This window comes from Cydia pomonella, chromosome 1 (assembly GCF_033807575.1).
Source record: "Cydia pomonella isolate Wapato2018A chromosome 1, ilCydPomo1, whole genome shotgun sequence".
Lineage (NCBI taxonomy): Eukaryota > Metazoa > Arthropoda > Insecta > Lepidoptera > Tortricidae > Cydia > Cydia pomonella.
Window position 1 is genome coordinate 42,700,311 of NC_084703.1, and position 8,447 is coordinate 42,708,757.

The window sequence follows — 8,447 nt, forward strand, 5'->3', positions numbered from 1 at the left end:
GGTACCTATATAGGTAGGTTACTAGATTTTAATACTCGTCGAAATAAATTGAAGGGAATTACACGAAATCGAGCACTCATAATTCAAAAATCGGCCCCCTGACTAGTGCATAGAGGGTTCAGTTCATGCGGTTAGATTTTTTGATAGGTAGGTACATAGGTATAGGTAGGTATATATCGTGTCATTCGCGAAAACGCGTGCCTTTACTTATATTGTCATGTTATTAAAGGTTAGATTTGGCAAATCCTGATATCTCGTGTACAAACTTCCGAAAGTCACGTGGTGCACTACATTGCAAAATATATTGAATAGTAATAGTTGATTTGATAAAAATTCTTTCCTAGCATAATAGACTGAAAACTAGGTCGAACGTTTCCTCTATTCGCATCTAATTTCCTGTGAATCTATCATTCAGTTATATACACCGTGGGCCCGTATAACCCGACAGATTTCAAATGTGTAATCTTGAACGCAGTTAGAGACTAAAATGTCATAGTTACAAAGTTTTCTAAAATCGGTCTTGTTTTTGTGAAAAATTGTTTTGTAATAAGTAAAAAACGCCTTAAATTTTAAAAGAAAATTCGCAAAATCTATCTATAAATAAAATAAAACGTTTACTTAATCGTTGCAATGTATTTCCTCGCCAAGATGTAAAAAGAAATAACGTGTAAAGAAATAAATATAGTGTGCTGGAAATACACACACACACACACACACACACTTTTGCAGCTAGCCGCACGTACAGTCAAGGTCACAAACATCACTCAAGCCAACATTCCATAAGTACATTTACACGCCTCTTAGACACTCGACTGCTTAGAAGCAACATTAGAACTGTACAAATTGATGTCAATTTAATCTAATTTCAATTTAATCTCGCTTCAATTTGAGTTTAATTTGAAAAGATTGAATACGCCTCAAGTACTTCTCGGCTATTCACAAACGGAATAGAATGGTAGCAATATACGACCCCGCAGCAAGCTCGGCCGAATTTCGCCTTCCTATGCAAACGGAGTTTCGTTCTCATTTCAAAACTAAGGGTTGGATTGTAATGAAACTTTGCAATACAATGACATGAGGTCCATGCCTCATTAGTTTATTCGGCTCGACCTTATGAAACAAACAAAATAGACCAAAAACAAGTTTTGTATGAAAAACTTTAATTTGCTGTATTTTTTAACTTTTGTATCTAAATCTACTTTAAACTAATTACAGGCAGAGATATAACTTATCCCATTACTTTCAGTCTAATTTCTTGCGGTTTCAGTCTTACAAGTGCATACGCTTATGAAGCATGCCGTACGCTACACTTTTAGCAGTTCTGAAACCGCAAGAAATTAATCGCAGTACGCTCTAAGCCTGATGTTGGTAACAATGTCAAAATATTTAGTATCCCGTGGGTAGGTCGCAAACTGTAGTTACGACCATAATAATAGCTCCTTAATGACTGTCGTAAAATAGCAGGACTTTGATTAAAATAGTTTACATGTCTACCGGCGTGTCAAAGAAAATATCAGTTAATAATTTTAGTAGTTTGTCTTTTTAATGTTCCTTAATAATTACTCACGATCATCCGGGTCCGTAGCTAAACTTCCGATGCTTCGTTTTCTATAACGGGTGACTGGTGACAAGTGATGCTTTATAGAAAACTGAACTGTCGGACGCCTAGGCCCGGACCTGGGCCGTTCTAGCGTGAGTCAAAGTCAAAATATTCTTCATTCAAATAGATTGTTGGTAGAACAAGCACATTTAAATTGTCAAGTTTTACAAGTATCATCTTAATCTATATATCAGAGCAATTTATTGATGCAGTTATTGTTGTTCTTAAAAAACATTGAATTATTATAGATAAGTGAAACCATGTGAAACTTAATAATAAGAATTTCACAAAAGGATCGTCATCCTTTAAACCGAATATTAAACTCCGGTAGGAAAGGCAATATTTATATTTTATAAGTCTAGTTTAGCCGGGCTTAGCAATAATTTAAGAGAAGTAAGCCAGCCTATTCTAATACAGCCCTTGATTAATTTCTACAATACCAGTAGGTATCTGAACGGAGTCAGTGAAGGATTTTAATTTTCACCTAATTATAAGTAAATTCAATCAATCGTGATCACTTTTTGAACTACAGGTTGTACCTACTACTGAAGTGATGTTATTTATGAATTTTTACTTGATTTGATTTACCATACATGCTTGGAAAAACAGTATCGTAGATTTTTTATTTATTTATAACAACATGGTAATTAGCAAAAAATATGTGTACCTTAAACACATAGGTTCGATGAGCTCGCTCGTTTTATAGCTACAGCAAAATCAGGAGCATACTTTTGCACTTAATTATACAATTACACTAGCTGCAACCGACCATTCTTAGACCTTATGTCGTTACAAATAGATTAATTAATCCTTTGACCACCAAGACATCAAGTTACGCATGGCTACAGCCTTCAATATCAACCTTCGTGTATTCCAACAAGTTTTTTGATGACACGCCGCACACGATAGGCGTGGCGTTCAAAGTTAACAACAGCGACTATGTTAGGTAGGTGGTATGTTAGTCCCCAAATAAGCAACTAGCCTCAACAAATAGGAACACGAACTGAAACCAGAGCAAGCCTTGCTTGATTGGATATCGCAAAATTGAAATGTTCAATACTGAACGAAGTGAAAATAAGCTCCAATTTCTCCAAAGCAATGTGAAAAACAAAGTTAGAGGTTATCAAAGAGATTTATTTATGTTACCAAGTTAAGAAACCGATTGTATTAACACCCCATTCAAAAAGAATGCCTAACATGCTGGAAAAAATGTTACCTAAGACATTTTATTTACATTGGTTTGTATACCAAAATTATATGTGTTTTGTTTTCATTCGTTACGTACACTTTGTTTAAAAAAATTATAGTCGCTTTTATTTTGAAGACCCATGGCATGGGCGCCCACGACAACGGCACGTTGGTTTTTCCCGTCACAATGTAAGACTTAAAGAACATTTCAATATGAGATTGTAGGTAGGTACATAAAGGTATATTCGAATTTTAGTTATTTGATCTATTTGATCTGTCAGTAGGAAAAGTGATTTTTTCAACCAAAATTCTCTACACTATCATTATAGGAAACAAATCGATTAACTAAAATTTGAATACGACTGGTAGTCGCTTTTTAGTGCTCCGTACAAATCTTTATTCACTGTACACTTCTGGGATCACTTCGGACTAGGAAATCGGTTAAATGCGTTGTTTCTCAAATAAAGCTCGTCTATACCTAGCCGACCGGTGTGACGACCGGTTTGACCTAGTGGGTACTGGGTAGTGACCCTGCCTACGAAGCTGATGGTCCCAGGTTCAAATCCTGGTAAGGGCATTTATTCGTGTGATGAGCATGGATATTTGTTTCCGAGTCATGGGTGTTTTCTATTTATTTAAGTATTTATATATTCTATATATCGTTGTCTAAGTACCCTCAACACAAGCCTTATTGAGTTTACTGTGGGACTTAGTCAATTTGTGTAATAATGTCGTGTAATATTTATTTATATATACCTAAAATTTGTATTCAAATCTCATGAGTAGGTATATCCGGTACAGCTAAGAACTTGCAGACAGACCCTCATATTACCGTAGAATTGAAAGCAATGATATCTTGTCATCATCCACGGTAATCAAAAACGACTTTAAGAATCTCGCCGGGGTAAAACGTGCCGATTCCGTGGACGTCCTCCTCGCTAAAGTGTAAAAGCGAACAATGCCTGATAAAGACGTATACTTACACCAACAGTATGTTAATACAACCGCATTGAAACGAGGGTAGGTTTTATTATTATAAAAATATATTTTTTCCTAGCCTGTTTTAGTGTTCCTCTGCGGTGCAAAGGCCCCTTGATCTCCACGACTCCCCATCTAGCGCCTCTTCCGGCCAAGGTTATAACCGCGAGACTCGAAGTTCGTCAATTGCGGGCATTTTTCTGTCACTCTAATTTCGTCTTAGTGAGATTAAAAGAGAAAAATTCCCGTAATTTGCGAATTTCAGTTTTCGCGGTAGGCCTCCAGTTGTAGAGGAAGGTGTCTAAGGTCATCCTGCCAAGCATGCGGCAGTCGTGACCGGCCCAGTCCCAGGAAACGATTTTAAAATATATATTTTATTAATTTACCTAGCCTTCGCTGACAGAGAGCATTTTTTTTAAATGACTTGTGAACGTAAGTAAGTAGTGATACATTTGCGCGCAAAATTATTCTATACCTAAGGAAAAATAAAAGTACTGCTTGTTTTTTTGTAAAACAGAAAAAAGTTAATTCAAATGTGGTTGTATCAAAAATACAGCCTGTATATACATACTTATATAGGTATATATCTTGTCATTCAACGCCGCGTACCTACCTTGACTCGTATTGTCATGTTATTAAATAAAGGTTAGATTCGACAAATCTGCGCGTCATCGAGGATGACACGAACAATATATCATGTACCCGATCAAATGTCATACCTAAACGATACATCCAACGATGGTCTTACTATAAGTAATTACTTCAATGACTTTTTCAACTCGGTTTTTGTGCCTGATCTTTCTGTCGCTCCTGACTGTCTACCTGTACCTGAGGACTCACTTATAGATCTTAGTTGCATTGATGTTACAGAGGATTGTGTTTATGGATTTTTGAAGAGAGTAAACGCTGGGAAGGGTAGTGGTACCGACATGATCCATCCTTATTTCATTATTATGTGTGCCCAAGAGTTAGCTGCACCCCTAACTCTAATTTATAAAAAATCATTGTCAGGTGGTTATTTCCCTGTGGTATGGAAAAGAGCCCTGATTACGCCTATTTATAAGAGCGGGGATGCTCACCTGGTTACAAACTATAGGCCAATTAGTAAATTAAATATTTTCGCAAAAATTTTAGAAAAAATAGTTTATAACAAAATTACAGCTGCTTTTTGTCATCATATCGCGCCCAGTCAACATGGTTTTTGCCAAGGTAGAAGTGTTGACACCAATCTACTTACCTTTTCTGATTTTATTATTAATAGGTTAGCCTCTGGGGGCCAGGTGGATGCCGTGTATACCGATTTTTCGAAGTGTTTCGATAAAATTAACCATAATAATTTGATCAAGAAACTTCTCGACCTCGGTATACACGGTGACCTCCTGAGGTGGATTAAATCTTACCTCTCTAATCGTAGTCAAGCTGTGGCCTTGAAAGGGTACACATCTCGTTTTCTCCCCATCCCCTCTGGAGTACCTCAGGGGTCACACCTTGGTCCTTTATTTTTTATCCTGTATATAAATGATATGGCGGCTTGCTTCCGTAGCTCTGAACACCTTATATATGCTGATGACACAAAGATTTATAAAGCCGTGTCTTCGGAGGCAGACTGCCTATTATTGCAAAAAGATTTAGATAATTTTGTCCTATATTGCTCTAATAATCATTTGTTTTTAAACACAGAAAAATGTTTTGTTATCAGCTTTAATCGGAAACACAACCCGATAATTTATAATTATAATTTGTCTGGTAATAACATAGCACGAGTATCTTCCATTAAGGACTTAGGTATCACTATGGACTCGCAACTAAACTATAATGAGCATATTGATAATTTATGTAAACGTGCATATAAAAGGTTAGGAATGATTCTTCGTGTAGGACAGCCCTTCAAACGGCCAAATACTTATAAATTATTATTTTATTCTTTAGTTAGGAGTATCCTCGAATTCGGGAGTGTAATTTGGACACCACAATACCAAGTCCATATTGACCGTTTGGAGAGAATTCAAAACATTTTCTTAAAATCTCTAAGTTATAGAACAGGTACTTATTTTGTAAATTCAACGTTGGCGGCGAAACATTTTGGTGTACCTTCTCTTTTTAACCGTAGGATATACTTAGACGTTATGTTTTTGTTTAAAATTCTAAAAAATATTATTAATTGTCCTAATCTACTAAGATTAGTTACTTTCAGTTGTCCGCATCACCCCTTACGCCCTCGATCGCTGTTTCATATTAGTTTTTCGGTCAAAAACTATTCCAGGCATACCTTTTTCAGACGAGTTCCTAGTTACTATAATCAAAATCTATTCGAAGTAGATTGTTTTCAAAATTCGTTGGCTAGTCTAAAAGATATAGTTAAAAGTAAGTTGTTTTAATATATAAGTACAGATATCAGTTATTTTTTCTATCAGATTCAAAAATTTGCATTAAGTAGCTATATAACTATATTTATATCAGTTAACATAATTTATAATTTATGAACCTCCAGGTCTTTTTGTTGTATTTTCCTTTTGTTGTGGTACATCGTTTGTATTGCATTGTTGATATGTTTATACGACTGTTTGGTTTCTAAATAAATTAAAAAAAAAAAAAAAAAAAAAAAAAAAATATACAAGTCCAATGGACCCTGAAAATTATTCTGATAAGTTAGACGCAGAAACCACGGATCTAGAATGTACATCGGTGAAACGGTCATTCTAGATATGTAACCTGTAACATAATCTAATCTTCATGGTGTGACCTTGACCGTCGCAATAATTATTTCTTGCGTCTTGGTACGCGGAATGTCAAGGTTAATAATCGTTAGTTGTCGTCGACCTAGATTTATTACATTTTCAAGATTTTTATCATTCATTTGTGTTTTTGTTCTAATAATAGCTTAACCCATTCAGCGCTAATCAAGACACGTCATTTTGCTTCTTCAAAGCATTTTCGCTACATACCGGAAAACGCATGTTATAGGCTACGACGTAGCGTTACGCCCATAGCTTAGCGGTGAATATATATACTCATATATACTAATAATTAAGGATACGATGGCGATGGTGAGAGATTGTTTGCTTAGTATGTTTATTTGTGTCAATGCTCCCATTGATCTCCAGAATGGATGGACCGATAGAGGGGCGTTTTTTGTGAAGGATACGAATATCAACAATAGTTGGTAATTTAGTTTTAACTTACCAGATGGCGCTGTTATATTTTTGTTCGGGATTAAATTTTTAGAGAAACGACCTCGACCTTGACCCAAGCCATACCTATTGTTACATTTTAAAATAAAAAAATAAGCTTAACTTAGAGAGTTTATCGCGCTTTTTTGAAATCAAGGTAACTAAGTACCTACTTAGTTGATTTCACAAATTATATTTTGAAAATGTACGAAAATTAAAATCATAAATACATGAATATCTACCTATAACTTTATAATAGATAGGTTTCAGTCAATCTGTTTGTCCTTCTCAAACTGAAAAGAAAAAGGAAACCTAAATCATATCCGGCTTTTCTGCAAATAATATTAGTATGTTACTAATGCTTAATATAAAATCTGACTACCTAGTTAAAGCCGTAAAAATTCCATTTCTAGATATACATATTCAATTATTTATTTCTAGTTCACACACTTTTGAAATAAATAAATAAAATAACAAACCGAGTACACCAACAAATAAATAAAACAAAAGCCAAAATAACCCATTTATTAAAAAAACAAAAGAGATTAAACGATGAAAAAAGTAAACCGCTCGATTCTTAATTCAAATAAATGGAAACGGTTACGATGTTCAAGTTACCACGAGCGTTACGCAGTCGCGGAGCCTCTCAAGCGGGCGCGGTCGCTCGCTCCGAGGCACGGTACTCGACTGAGCCGAGCCAAGACTAACACTGGCCATCCACCACTGCTTATGTAACATAGTATCGACTCACCACAACTTTAAGCAATAATTTATACCGAAATTATGCGAACGGCTGATTATATCTCAGATTTGATTAGGGCTTGTCTTTTGGAATGAGTTTCCAAATTAAAATTATGTCTGTAGTTTTGTTGGTTACGCCGTACAATAATGCGTAAAGTTGAAAATAAAATAGGTACGTGAATATCTAATATCAGGATTATATGCCTGAAGTTAAAGTTTAAAACGATCGACGTAGATTATTATGATAGTCATGTCGCTGCAGATACACTGATAGATAATAAGCTAAAGTAATAAGCAAACCTACGCGTCATACGTCAAAAAGCGCATCTGCACTAATATACCTAATATAGAAAGAAGAAGTATGTACTTTTTAAAATAGAAAAACAAATCATCAGTATAAAAAGAGACCAATACACAAATTCCCCCAAGACAAAAACTCTACCACGCAAAAAATAAACGCACGGTGATGAGAATTTTGATATTGACATTATTATTAAAAAAACTTATAGATTTCGGCCAAAACATTCACTCCAATCGTGTAGCTTCGATGTCGGCGATGCTTACTTTTGTTTTGGAATTACTTGAGCCTCGTAAAGACCTATTGGAATCAAAAGATTAGATGATTTGTGTATAATGTTGTCTTTTTTAACGAGTCGGAATAAAGCGTCTACATTTTTTTTTTCGGAGGGTTAGTGAAGGGTTAAGAAAATCGTTAAGTAGATTGTGGATTTGGTAATTTTGGTCCGAGTTAATGCTATAATTTTTTTTTT

At 35.2% G+C, this 8,447-nt stretch overlaps 1 long non-coding RNA gene across 1 annotated transcript in view; it reads right to left on the reverse strand.

Annotated features, from left to right (window-relative positions):
- Positions 1 to 8,127, reverse strand: part of LOC133524094 (uncharacterized) — a 102,607-nt gene extending 94,480 nt beyond the window's left edge. The window contains exon 1 of the long non-coding RNA XR_009800325.1: positions 7,555 to 8,127. This is a non-coding gene — a long non-coding RNA (uncharacterized LOC133524094). The remainder of the gene's footprint in view (positions 1 to 7,554) is intronic.
- Positions 8,128 to 8,447: the final 320 nt, after the last annotated feature.